This window comes from Oncorhynchus masou, chromosome 31 (assembly GCF_036934945.1).
Source record: "Oncorhynchus masou masou isolate Uvic2021 chromosome 31, UVic_Omas_1.1, whole genome shotgun sequence".
Taxonomy (NCBI): Eukaryota; Metazoa; Chordata; class Actinopteri; order Salmoniformes; family Salmonidae; genus Oncorhynchus; species Oncorhynchus masou.
In genome coordinates, this window is record NC_088242.1 from 33,081,825 (window position 1) to 33,088,497 (window position 6,673).

A 6,673-nucleotide genomic window follows, 5' to 3' on the forward strand; every position below is an offset into this window, starting at 1 on the left:
ATAGCAATAGAAATATCCCGTAAGAGTATTGTTCAAAGTGGCAAACCTGTGAAATGTGCTGTCTGAATCAGCTGCTTTAATTCAATTGATAAAGAGATAGCGGTTCGTAGTCTTGCCGGTTCCTGCTCGGAAGCCTACATGCAGGATCTTGTATATACAAACATCTGTGATGCGTACAAAGCCATCCCCCACCCCCACATCGGCCAATCAGATCACGGCTCTCTGTTCCTACTCCCCGCCTACAAGCAGCAACTCAGAAGGGAGTGACCAATACAGAGAATAGTGATGCACTGGACAGAGGAGGCAGACAATGCTGTAGGATTGTTTTGAGAATATTGATTGGATAACGTTCAAAGATTCATCCAGCCAGGACTCATCCATCAGCATTGAGGAATATACAGTCGTGGCCAAAAGTTTTGAGAATGACACAAATATTAATTTTCACAGGGTCTGCTGGCTCAGTTTGTATGATGGCAATTTGCATATACTCCAGAATGTTATGAAGATGAACTGCAGATCAGATGAACTGCGATTAATTGCAAAGTCCCTCTTTGCCATGCAAATGAACTGAATCCCCAAAAACATTTCCACTGCATTTCAGCCCTGCCAAAAAAGGACGAGCTGACATCATGTCAGTGATTCTCTCGTTAACACAGGTGTGAGTGTTGACGAGGACAAGGCTGGAGATCACTCTGTCATGCTGATTGAGTTCGAATAACAGACTGGAAGCTTCAAAAGGAGGGTGGTGGAATCATTGTTCTTCCTCTGTCAAACATGGTTACCTGCAAGGAAACACGTGCCATCATCATTGCTTTGCACAAAAAGAGCTTCACAGGCAAGGATATTGCTGCCAGTAAAATTGCACCTAAATCAAAACCTTTGGCAAAGACTGTACATTGTCAGTCACAGGCCTCTTTAGGAAACATGTTGATGATGTACCTACAATAACAATCTGGACATACCCCAACCAAAAACCCTGGAATAATGGAGATATCCATACCATGCTTAAAGCCCATACTGAAGCATTCACTGTCAGCAGAAGGAACCCTAATGACTTGAGGGTGTGCGACGCGTACAGGGCAAGCAGGTACGAGCTCTACAAATCCATTAGGCTCTCGCATAAAGACTCAATACAGACTCGTACTTGAATTGATGTTCGACAACTCTGACACACGATGCATGTGGCAAGGACTACAGACTATCACGGACTACAAAGGCAACTCCAGCTGTATGAAGCCTCCATCGAAGCCTCCCTCCCAGACGAGCTTCACACATTCTATGCTCTCTTTGAGGCAGACAATTCCGAGCCATCCAGCAAGACCTTCGCTGTTCTGGACGACCAGGTGCTTTCGCTCTCCAAGGCTGACTTGAGGAAAACTCTCAAAAGAGGGAATACTCTCACAAAGCCGTCGGCCCAGATGGACTCCCTGGCCACGTTCTCAGAGTGTGTGCTGACCAGCTAGCGGGCATCTTCTCAGGCATCTGGGTCTGGACACCAGCCCATGCAACTGGATCCTGGATTACCTCCCAGGCAGACCACAGGCTGTGAGGATTGGCAACCACACCTCCTCCAAACTGACTCTTAACACAGGGCCCCCCTCCTCAGCCCCCTGCCTGCTAATCAACAATGATGAGTCAGCCTATAGGGAGGAGGTAAGTGAACTGGCATTGTGCCAGAACAACAACCTCTCCCTCAACGTCAGCAAAACAAAGGAGCTGATTGTTGACTTCAGGAAGCAAAAAGGACCAATTGCGTCACGGCCTGGTATGGGAATTGCTCCGTCAATAACTGTAAGGCCCTCAGGCGGGTGGTGAAGATGGCCCAGTACATCACTGGGACCATGCAACCACCTATCCAGGATATCTACTCTGTGCCCTGAGCAAAGCCTGTAGCATTATCAAAGGCCCTACACACCCCAGCCATGAGTTGTTTACTCCCTTACTGTCGGGCAGACGGTATTGGAGCATGAGGTCTCAGAGCAACAGGCTCAGAGACAGTTTCTATCTAAAATACTGCTAAACATTAAATCTGATTCTCTGCACCTTAGAACATATGCACTCACTCACACATACACCCACACAGACATACACACACACACACACACACACACACAAACAAACACACTCATGCAACACACACACACACACACACACACACACAAACAAACACACTCATGCAACACACACATCCCAACTGCTGCTACCAGACTCACTATGCTCTTTGCTCCCACGGGCTGATGATGCTAATGGGGTGTTGAGCATTTTTCCTGCAGGGCAAAGTCTTCTGGGTGCCGGAGTCCTCCCATCTGATTATGATTTCCAGACACGGGGAGAGAAAAACCAATCTCCAGAATTGACTCTGCTCTTTGCTCCAGCACCATCACCGCTTCTCTCTTTCTCTGGCTTGTTGACAAATTAGTTTCCTTGACAACCAGGGAGGCTTTCAGGCCCAATCCATTTCAACATTTCAACATTATCCTGGATGTGAGAAATACTAGGGGAGAATCTCACAGTTTTCCTGAGTTTACCATAGATTCATGTTAAGTCTTCTTGCCAGAGAGTATGTGAACTCTTTTATTTTTATTTAAGTCACTTTTTACTTCAGGCTGATGCAATATTATGCAAATGTTTCAGGTTCATAAAGGAGTAATGCAATTATTATTATTTCTTTCATTTAGATTTATCAGGGGGTGCTATAGCACTCTAAACTAAATAATGAGTGTTTCTATCATCCTAATGGAGGTGTAGATTACATCTCACATTCCACTGTTCCAACTTGTAAACAATGCTGCGTGGGATTTCTGTTCATGCGACTCTGTGCAGCCAATGGCAATGTCCGCTTTTAAGATATAAGGAGCCACTTGTGGATTTGACAGAGGTAGTGCAGTTCCACTTCCAACAAGTCAAAACAACCCCTAAGCAGAAGTTGGCTAAAGGCGTCCAAATGCGAAAGTTATTTTAAGGGAGTATGCAGCACACTCGTTCGCCAGCCGAACTGATGCATGCTGAAGCCTTAAAACGGATCTGATTGAATTGTGTTGTGTTGACACCGAACATGAAACCTCAAACCAGTTATTTTTAAGCAATACCATTGGACAGTTTAGGCCGTTTATTTCAGGCTTTTTGAAGAATCACAGTGTTCTCAAGTGATCCACTAAATGGCATCTGATACTGTACATTTTACTTTTACTTTATCCACTGTAGCGAGCACCCTCAACGGGTCGGAAACAACTGGATGCAATCGGTTTTCACAGGCCTACAAATGTCCGGTCTGGAATGTGAAGTTATAAGCTCTGTTGGTCAGCTACTGCGTAGCAACTTAGTGATGCCAATAGCCCTGGTCTGCCTTAGAAAGTAAATTACAATGGGCAGAATGGCCCCAAAAACATTTTAGATGGCTGTTTTGGGCTCAGAAATGTGTTTATTATGATCAAATTTGTTCCCCATGGTGAATTATTTTAAAGTTAGCTACAAATCTAGATATTTCATTAAATAGTGATCATTTTGACTACTACACCGCCTCCAACATCATTTTTAGAGAATTTGGCAGTACGTCCAACCGGTCTCACAGCCGCAGACCACGTGTAACCATACTAGCCCAGGACCTCCTCATCCGGCTCCTTCACCTGCGAGATCGTCTGAGACCAGCCACCCGGAAAGCTGATGAAACTGTGGGTTTGCACAACCAAATCATCTCTGCACAAACTGTCAGAAACCGTCTAAGGGAAGCTCATCTATCTACATGCTCATCGTGCTCACCAGGACCTTGACCTGACTGCAATTCTGCGTTGTAACCAACTTAAGTAGGCAAATGCCCACCTTCGATGTTCACTGCCACGCTGGATAAGTGTGCTCTTTCCGGATTAATCCTGGTTTCAACTGTACCAGGCAGATGGCAGACAGTGTGTATGGTGTTGTGTGGGTGAGCGGTTTGCTGATGTCAACGTTGTGACCAGAGTGCCCCGTGGTGGCAGTGGGGTTATGGTATGGGCAGGCATAAGCTACGGACAACAAACACAATTGCATTTTATCAATGGCAATTTTAATGCACAGAGATACAGTGACGAGAACATGAGGCCCATTGTCGAGCCATTCATGCACCGCCATCACCTCATGTTTCAGCTTGATAATGCACAGCCCCATTGTTGCATGGATCTGTACACAATTCCTGGAAGCTGAAAATGTCCCAGTTCTTCCATGGCCTGCATACTCAACAGACATGTCACCCATTGAGAATGTTTGGGATGCTCTGGATTGACATGTACGACAAAAAATCCAATCAAATCCAATTTTATTTGTCACATACACATGGTTAGCAGATGTTAATGCAAGTGTAGCGAAAGGCTTGTGCTTCTAGTTCTGACCATGCAGTAATAACCAACAAGTAATCTATCAATTTCACAACAACTACGTTAAACACACAAGTGTAAAGGAATGAATAAGAATATGTACATAAAAATACATGGATGAACCATGGCCATACGGCATAGGCAAGATGCAGTAGATGGTATAGAGTACAGTATATGCATATGAGATGAGTAATGTAGGGTATATAAACATTATATAAAGTGGCATTGTTTATAGTGGCTAGAGATTTGAGTCAGTAACTCAATGTTAGTGACTGCTGTTTAACAGTCTGATGGCCTTGAGATAGAAGCTGTTTTTCGGTCCCAGCTTTGATCCACGTCAGGGTGCCAATATCCAGCAACTTCGCACAGCGATTGAAGAGGAGTGGGACAACATTCCACAGGCCACAATCATCATCCTGATCAACTCTATGCGAAGGAGGTTTGTCACTCTGCATGAGCCAAAGGATGGTCACCACAGATACTGACTGGTTTTCTGATCCACAACCTTAGCTTTTCTTTTCTTTTTTTAAAGGTATCTGTGACCAACAGATGCATATCTGTATTCCAATTCATGTGAAGTCCATAGATTAGGGCCTAATGAATACATTTCAATTGACTGATTTCCTCATATAAACTGACTTCTGCTTTTGGACTTTAACGAAGCGACACTCCATTTGAACTCCTCCTGCACATTTAATGGATTGGTTGAACTGTGCAGAAGTTTTTTTTCTCTCTCGGCAGGACCAGAAAGAAAGAAAGAAAGGCGTTTCTTTTACGCCTGCTATGTTAGGTGGAGAGAGCCCTGAGAGAGAAAGGAATTGAAAGGACTAATGGGTCGTGAGGCTGATTTCTGTATTTTTATTTATTTATTCGTTATTTTACCAGGTAAGTTGACTGAGAACACGTTTGCAGCAACGACCTGGGGAATAGTTACAGGGGAGAGGAGGGGGATGAATGAGCCAATTGTAAACTGGGGATTATTAGGTGACAGTGATGGTTTGAGGGCCAGAATGGGACTTTAGCCAGGACACCAGGGTTAACACCCCTACTCTTACGAAAAGTGCCGTGGGATCTTTAATGACCTCAGACAGTCAGGACACCCGTTTAATGTCCCATCCGAAAGACGGCACCCTACACAGGTTAGTGTCCCCAATCACTGCCCTGGGGCATTGGGATATTTTTTTAGACCAGAGGAAAGAGTGCCTCCTAGTGGCCCTCCAACACCACTTCCAGCAGCATCTAGTCTCCCATCCAGGAACTGACCAGTACCAACCCTGCTTAGCTTCAGAAGCAAGCCAGCAGTGGTATGCAGGGTGGTATGCTGCTGGCGAATTAACTGTAGTAACTGCCGTTCACCAGTAGATGGAGGTGATGACATTTGCATTACATCAACCCCTGGTGTCGAATCAATTGGTTTGATTACAGGCAGTAAACATGTTTAATTAAGTGCCAATTATAACAATTGTTTTTAATTGCATGATATAATGACAGTCACGTCCTGTAAAAAACAAACGGTTCTCCTCTGCATAGGAATGACTTGTGTAGATCTTTGTTAATTAACACTTAACTTCACAGGTAGAGTGCCATACTGTTCTCAACGTGCCCTGATCTACTCGAAGATGACTTTTCACCAGCAGGCTTCGTCACCCTGACAAAGCTCCCACACTGAGCGGTGTGTTTTCTTCCACATAAGTGCAGTCGTGGGAGAAAACAAGTGAATTACACTGCTTGAACCCCCGCCGAGAGAGAACTTACAAGGAGAGGCAGTTAATTAACACTTAAAAATGATTACAAGATTGCCTACCTCATGACTTTAATGACATTATCCCCTTTGATCTTCACATGATGGATCCCCATTGAAATATTTCAAACAAACATCCAAAATAAATAATGAAGTGAATAATTACAAGCTTGCAGATTTGGAATAACAGATTATCATGGTCCCTTTAAATTCTATAATTAGCAGGAAGATCAGAGGGAGTCGCTCCGAGTGTCAGAATACAGAACCTGGAGCTACAGTAAAGTTCAATACAGAAGTGGGAGCTGGTGTTGACTGGAACTCATGCATGCAATAGGATGCATGCACGCACATGCACACACAGGACAAAACACAGCACACAGTAGCTTCAGAGATGTTGACTGCAGGTGGATAATAGCTCGGTGAGCATATTCTACTGTTTCACTCGTTTAAACTCACTAGAGATGAACCACATCTAACAGTTTGTATATTTTCCCAATTTCATCCCCATATTTTTCCAAATTTCTGTCACACTGTATGATGGCAGGACTATGTGAAAATTGACACCCGCGATAGAGCCAATTTT